Below are 7,565 nucleotides of genomic sequence, written 5' to 3' on the forward strand. Positions count from 1 at the left end.
GGGTTAAGCTGCTGCATTCAACATCAGCATCCCGTATGCTGCAGGTTCATGGCCCAGCTGCTCCAATCCAACTCCCTTCTAATGTGCTTGGGAGGGCAGCAGAAGATGACCCAAGGGCCTGGGTCCCTGCCACCCTCACGGGAGACCAGGATGGAGTTTCTGGCTTCTGGCTTTGGCCTGACCTAGGCCTGGCTGTTGCAGACATTTGGGAAGTGAACCAGCAGAGGAAAGATCTCCTTCTCTCTCTGTTTCTCCCTCTTTCTCTCTCTGTGATTTTCAAAATAAATAAATAAATAAAAATCTTTTTTTTTAAGACTCCCAGGCTCCCCCCTTGAGACTGATTCAGTGGATGTTGGATGGGAGCCATGATTCCAGAGAAGTCTGTATAACGATGTGAGCCCACTACTGGGCACACTGGGTGAGCAGGGACAACACGAACAAGACTCAAATCCCTTGTGCTTCTACCTCATACTGGATCTCTCCACTCTCCCCAGCTGTCCCAAACCAGGCTTTATGTCCGGCGTATACTTCCTCACTCTCACTGTTGCTGTCTCAACTGGGTGGCGGTACACAGTGTCCCTCTACCCGGGGGCCCTTTCCTGCAGGAGCGCCACACAAACACTTCCTCTCCAGCCCACAGGGCCTAGGCACCACTGCCCCACACCCTTTAATTCAAGGCTGTAATTATTCACACAGCAGCCGCCACACCCAGTGAGGTCCAAGACAGGGGGGCAATACTTGTCCCTTTTCTGTCCGCAGCAAGTAGCATGTCGGGTGGCTAGAATGAGTCAGGCTGATGGGATGGCAGTCCCAGCACCCCAACCCAAGGGCAGGTAACTGGCCAGGCTCCCGGTGGGAAGGCCCAGGTCCAGAGGCACATGGGGCTGGACACAGCAGCTGTGTGTCCAGGAGGGTCCATTTATTCCTCAGAGCCCTGGGCCTCCCCTGTGGACAAGGTCGCAGTCCTCACAGGTGCGTCACAATGACCTCAAAGAAAAGTGAGTCTCAAAAAGCCAATGATCTCATTTAGTAGTGCCCTTGACCCCTAAGACAGGGCCTCAGTGCTTAGAACTTCAAGCGTTTGGTCCTCTGGACTGGGTCTTGCTCACCAGGCGGGTCCCAGGGGCAGAACATAACTCAGAGGTGCCTTTTCTGGGCCGGCGCCACGGCTCACTAGGCTAATCCTCCGCCTAGCGGCGCTGGCACACCGGGTTCTAGTCCCGGTCGGGGCGCCGGATTCTGTCCCAGTTGCCCCTCTTCCAGGCCAGCTCTCTGCTGTGGCCAGGGAGTGCAGTGGAGGATGGCCCAGGTGCTTGGGCCCTGCACCCCATGGGAGACCAGGAAAAGCACCTGGCTCCTGGCTCCTGCCATGGGATCAGCACAGTGCGCCGGCCGCAGCACGCCGGCCACGGCGGCCATTGGAGGGTGAACCAACGGCAAAAAGGAAGACCTTTCTCTCTGTCTCTCTCTCTCACTGTCCACTCTGCCTGTCAAAAAAAAAAAAAAAAAAAAAAAAAAAAAGAGGTGCCTTTTCTGGTGGCGTGGCCTGCATACCACCCCAGGCTCAGGCTGCCCCTGCAAGGGCTGTGCAGCCTCCTCATCTGTAGTCCTGAGCAGAAGGCCGGCCGAATGAGATGCTTCTCAGAGTGCCTCTGGCTCTGGGTTTCCTCACTTTCCTCTTAACGTGGCCAATGGGGGACTGACACTTCAGGACACAGTTCTGGCCCGTCTCAGGGGGCCTGTGGGTTGATGGTCCCACTGCCTCCTCCCCACAGTGGGGAGTCTGGGGGGCACTGGATCACCAGGACCACACCCGGCTTCATTGCAAGCTCTGTTCTAGGGCTTCCCTCACGTCACCCAGCTCTGAGGACCACCAGACTCCGAGTCTGTTCTCTGATTTGGCCAAAGACCTCCCATAGGTGGGGGTTTAGCTGGTTAAGAGAACGTCACTTTTTGGCTTATCCATTTTCTATTTTAAACACAGATACAAGGTGGGGAGCAGAGTATGGCAGCACAGAAGGTTAAACCACTCTCCCAACAAGTTTTTTAAGAAACTCCATACTGATTTTCCACTTATACCATTATGCATTTCTGCCAGTGGTGTGCAAGGGTGCCAGCTTCTTCATCAGCAGTGCTTGTTGTCTTTTATCATATATATTTGAAAGTGTTGCAGAGAGGGAGAAAGACAGACTGAGTGAGCGAGGGAGCTTCTGTTCACAGAGAGCTTCCATTCACTAGTTCACTCCCCAGATGGCCACAACAGCTAGGGCTGGGCCATCCTGAAGCTGGGAGCCAGGAGCTTCATCTAGGTCTCCCACATGGGTGACAGGAACCCAGGTACTTGGACTATCTTCTGCTGCTTTTCCCAGGCCATTAGCAAGGGAGCTGAATCAGAAGTGGAGAACCCTGGACACGAACATGTACCCATAAGGGATGCTGGCATTGCACGCTGGCCTCTGTATTTTATTTATTTATTTTTATTCTTTTTAAAAGATTTATTTATTTTACTTAAGTCACAGTTAGGCAGAGAGAGAGAGAGAGAGAGAGAGAGAGAGAGAGAGAGAGAGGTCTTCCATCTGCTAGTTCACTCCCCAGAGGGCCGCAATAGCTGTAGCTGTGCCAATCTGAAGCCAGGAACCAGGAGCTTCTTCTGGGTCTCCCATGTTGGTGCAGGAGCCCAAGGACTCAGGCCATCTTCTACTGCTTTCCCAGGCCATAGCAGAGAGCTGCATTGGAAGTGGAGCAGCCAGGTCTTGAACTGGCGCCCATATGGGATGCCGGCGCTTCATGCGACGGCTTTACCCGCTACGCCACAGCACTGGCCCTGGCCTGTCTTTTGTCTTTTTGACGGTAGCTATTCTGACAGATGTGAAGTGATATCTTGTGGTTTCTGTTTGCATTTCTCTGATGACTAGTGATGTTGAGCACTGGTACACATACTTGCCATTTATAGGTCTGTGGAGAAATGTCTATTCAAGTTCTTTACCAATTTTAAAATTTGTTTTTTTTTTCTTAACTATTGAGTTGTAGGAGTTCCTTATGTGAGAGTACTACCAAAAACTCATGGAAAATGAAATTAAAAGATTTTGGTGCAAAAAATTTGAAATCTGCATACAAGGGATTGTCAAAAAGTTCATGGAAAATAGAATGAAAAATGAATTAAGTTCAAAGTTTTTTTGATCAAAATAAGCATCTTTCTACTTATTATTTGCTATTTATTTGAAAGGCAGAGACTGATAGGGAGCGCTCCCATTTGTTGGTTCACTCCCCAGATGCCTGCTACAAAGCGGGGATCTGGGAACCCAATCTAGGTCTCATGTGGATGTCAGGAACACCTCTTGAGCCATCACCTCTGCCTGCCACTGTCAGCATTAGCAGGACCCTGGGGTCCGAGCTGGAGTTAAGACTGTGTGTGGTGTTAAGAAGAGAGTCCAGGTGTAAGGGGTTAAGCTGCTGCCTGCAATGCCAGCATCCTATATGGGTGCCAGTTCAAATTAAAAAAAAAAAAAAAAAAAAAAAAAAAGATGAGGGTCCAAGTTGCATATGGATTTCTAGTTTTCTCAGCAGTGTTTGTTGGAGACACTATCCTTTCCCTGATGTGTGTTCTTGGGGCCCTTGGCAAAGGTGAATTGTCCGTGTATGTGTGGGTTTATTTCTGGGGTCTTTTTTTTTCAGTTCCACTGGTCTATGTTCATTTTATGCCAGTATAATTTTTTTTTTTTTTTTTTGACAGAGTGGACAGTGAGAGAGAGACAGAAAGGTCTTCCTTTTGCCATTGGTTCGCCCTCCAATGGCCGCTGCAGCCGGCGCATTGCGCTGATCCGAAGCCAGGAGCCAGGTGCTTCTCCTGGTCTCCCATGCAGGTGCAGGGCCCAATGACTTGGGCCATCCTCCACTGCACTCCCTGGCCACAGCAGAGAGCTGGCCTGGAAGAGGGGCAACCGGGACAGAATCCGGCGCCCCAACTGGGACTAGAACCTGTGTGCTGGTGCCGCAAGGCGGAGGATTAGCCTAGTGAGCCACAGCGCTGGCCTATAATTTGGTTTTGATTATGTAGCTTTGTAATATGTGTTGAAATCAGGAAGTGTGATGCTTCCAAATTTTGTTCTTCTCTTTTACTTACTTACTTGAGAGACACACAGACTGACTGGTTTACTCTCCAAATGCCTGCAACAGTTGGGACTGGGTTGGACCAAAGCCAGGAACTCAATCCAGCCTCCCACAGGAGTGGCAGGAACTCAATTACCTGACCATCACGGCTGCCTCTCAGGGTCTGCTTTGGCAGGAGTCAGGCAGATATTATGAATGGAACCGCCATATAATCTAGCAGTCCTACTTCTGGGTATTTATGCAAAAGAATTAAAATCATGATCTCCAAGAGATTTTTTTTTTTTAAAGATTTATTTATTTGAAAGGCAGAGTTTCAGAGATACCTCCCATCCACTGGTTCACTCCCCATATGGCCACAATGGCCAGAGCTGGGCCTGTCTGACGTCAGGAGCCTGAAGTTTTTTTTCTAGGTCTCCCAAATGGGTGCAGGGGCCCAAGCACTTGGGCCATCTTCTGATGCTTTCCTAGGCACACTAGCAGAGAGCTGGATGGGAAGTGGAGCAGCCAGGACTCCAATTGGTACCCATCTGGGATGCAGGCGTCACATGCGGTGTGGCTTTACCTGCCATGCCACATTGCTGGTCCCTCTCCAAGATTTTAACACTCTCATTTTCCTTACATTATTCACAATAGCCAAGATGTGGAAACAATCTAAATATTCATCAAAATACAAATTTTGGAAAAAGAAAATTCAAGACCTCCCACTCCCGTGGATGCCTGAAATTGCCAGTAGTACCAAACCCTATATATACACTGCTTTTCCTATAGATACATATAAAGGTAAACTGGACACAGTAAGATATCAACAATATCTGCAATATCTGCAACAATATCTGTAACTCACTATAATCAAAGTTATATAGATGTGGTCTCTTCTCAGAATATCTTACTGTACTATAGATCTTAGCAACCTCAGGGCAGGCATTATAGTAAATTACCACTTGGGACACACATCAAAGTACTGGTTCAAGTCCCAGCTCTTCCTCTTCTGATTCAGCTTCCTGCTAATGCTCCTGGGAAGCAATGGGCCCTCACATCCCTGTGGGAGACCCAGATGGAGTTCCTGGCTCCTAGCATCTGCATAGCCTAGCCAAGGCCTGGCTATTGCAGGCGTCTGGAGAGAACCCGTTAATGGAAGATCTGCCTTTTTCTCTGTCAATCCCTTATGAGATGCCAGTTCAAGCTCCACTTCAGATCTAGCTCTCTGCTGATGCACTTGGGGAAGCAGCAGAAGTTGGCCCAAATCCTTGGGCCCTGCACCCATATGGGAGATCCGGAAGAAGCTCCTGGTTCTTGGCTTTGGCCTGGCCCAGCCTTGGGTGTTGTGGCCACTTGGGGGCTGAGCCAGCAGATAGAAGATCAATCTATCTATCTATTTCCCTCTCTCGGTAACTCTGCCTGTCAAATAGATAAAATCTTTTTTTTTTTTTTTTTTTTTGACAGGCAGAGTGGACAGTGAGAGAGAGACAGAGAGAAAGGTCTTCCTTTTGCCATTGGTTCACCCTCCAATGGCCGCCGTGGCCGGCGCGCTGCGGCCGGCGCACCGCGCTGATCCGATGACAGGAGCCAGGAGCCAGATGCTTTTCCTGGTCTCCCATGGGGTGCAGGGCCCAAGCACCTGGGCCATCCTCCACTGCACTCCCTGGCCACAGCAGAGAGCTGGCCTGGAAGAGGGGCAACCGGGACAGAATCCGGCACCCCAACCGGGACTAGAACCTGGTGTGCCGGCGCCGCTAGGCGGAGGATTAGCCTAGTGAGCCACGGCGCCGGCCAAAATCAATATTTAAAAAACCACCAGGGCCGGTGCTGTGGTGCAGCGTGTTAAAGCCCTGGCCTGAAGCGTTGGCATCCCATATGGGCACTGGTTCTAGTCTCAGCTGCTCCTCTTCCGATCCAGCTCTCTGCTATGGCCTGGGATAGCAGTGGAAGATGGCCCAAGTCCTTGGGCCCCTGCATCCACATGGGAAAACCTGGAAGAGGCTCCTGGCTCCCGGCTTCAGATCGGTGCAGCTCCGGCCGTTGCAGCCATCTGAGGAGTGAACCAGTGGATGGAAGATCTCTCTCTGTCTCTACCTCTCTCTGTAACTGTCTTTCAAATAAATAAAATAAATCTAAAAAAAAAAAAAAAAAAAAAAAAAAGAAAAAGAAAGAAAAGAAAAAACCACCACCACATAACAGGGGAACTAAGAGGCAGCCAGGGCCCAAGAGAAGACAGTATCTTGGACTCTGGGAAAAGAAAGGACAGGTCACAAAGGGAAAGGTGGGGAGCCTCAGGGAGAGGCCCCACACAGACAAGAGTCGGGGGTGGGGTGACCAGGGGGGAGATGGACCCCTCAGTGGTAGATGCCTTCCCTCACAGGGATGCCTCGCTCAGCAGCCCTGCAGGACAAGTGAGCAAATGGTCTTCTCATCCCTCAATCCTCCCAGACCCGACAGTCCCTGAAAGGCCCAGGCCTGGCCCCAGCCCAGCCAGGGCTCACTGTGCTTTTCCCTAAGAAAACTAGGAGAGCCAAACCTAACCCCTAGGGCTGTGGGGCCTACACCACATCACTGACTGTAACAGGGCCCGAGGCGGGGTCCAAACACTTGTCACCACCCCTGCAAGCCTATATTCCAGGACGCAGTGGCAAACCTCCCCAACTGGCCTCCCTGATCCCCAGCTAGACAGCCAGTGAGCCTGTTAAACTCAAAATTGGACCACCGTCACTTCTTACAATCCTCCAACTCAAATCCCACTTCCTCAGGCCCCCATGTAGTACATAATTCATCTCCCCCACAAGTCTGGCCTTTGCCTGCAGCTAGGGGAGGTGACGTCCAGCCCCCCCATCTTGGCGTGAGCCATCAGCCATTGGGCAATGTGACCCCTGGAGGAAAGGTCAGCCATAGGCAGGATGTGACAACCTGGGAAAAGCTGGACACCAGCGGCTTGGTGGTCACACAGGTCTACCAGGAGAGGCCTCTCATGTCCAGGGTCTCCCGGGAGAGGACATGAAGCTTCTCTACACATCTTGCCCTTGGCTGGCCCTGAGCTCCGAGGTAGGCAGCTGGCACGGTGCTTACACCACCTGGGTCACTGCATGCCACATCAGAGTGCAGGTTCAGTCCTGGCTCCTCCACTTCCAATCCAAGCTTCCTGCTAATGTATATCCTGGGAGTGGGAAGTACAGTAGTAATGGGCCAAGAACTTGGGTCCCTGCTACACACATGGGAGACTAGATGGAGTTTGAGGATACTGACTCTGGCCTGACCCAGCCGTGGCTGTTGTGGGCACGTGGGGAGTGAGTCCGCCTAAAAACAGTAAATAAACCTGAGTTCCGAGTCACTGCAGCATACCATTCGCAATGGTAGTCACAGGGACCATGAAGCGGCTACTGGTAGCTGAGGTCATGTGAGGTCACATGAGGTCAACGTTTATCAAACATTCTGCACCCCGTAACAGCCTCACTATGACCTCA

The sequence above is a fragment of the Oryctolagus cuniculus genome, chromosome 1, assembly GCF_051225735.1.
Source record: "Oryctolagus cuniculus isolate XC-2025 breed Fujian yellow rabbit chromosome 1, ASM5122573v1, whole genome shotgun sequence".
NCBI classification, from domain to species: domain Eukaryota; kingdom Metazoa; phylum Chordata; class Mammalia; order Lagomorpha; family Leporidae; genus Oryctolagus; species Oryctolagus cuniculus.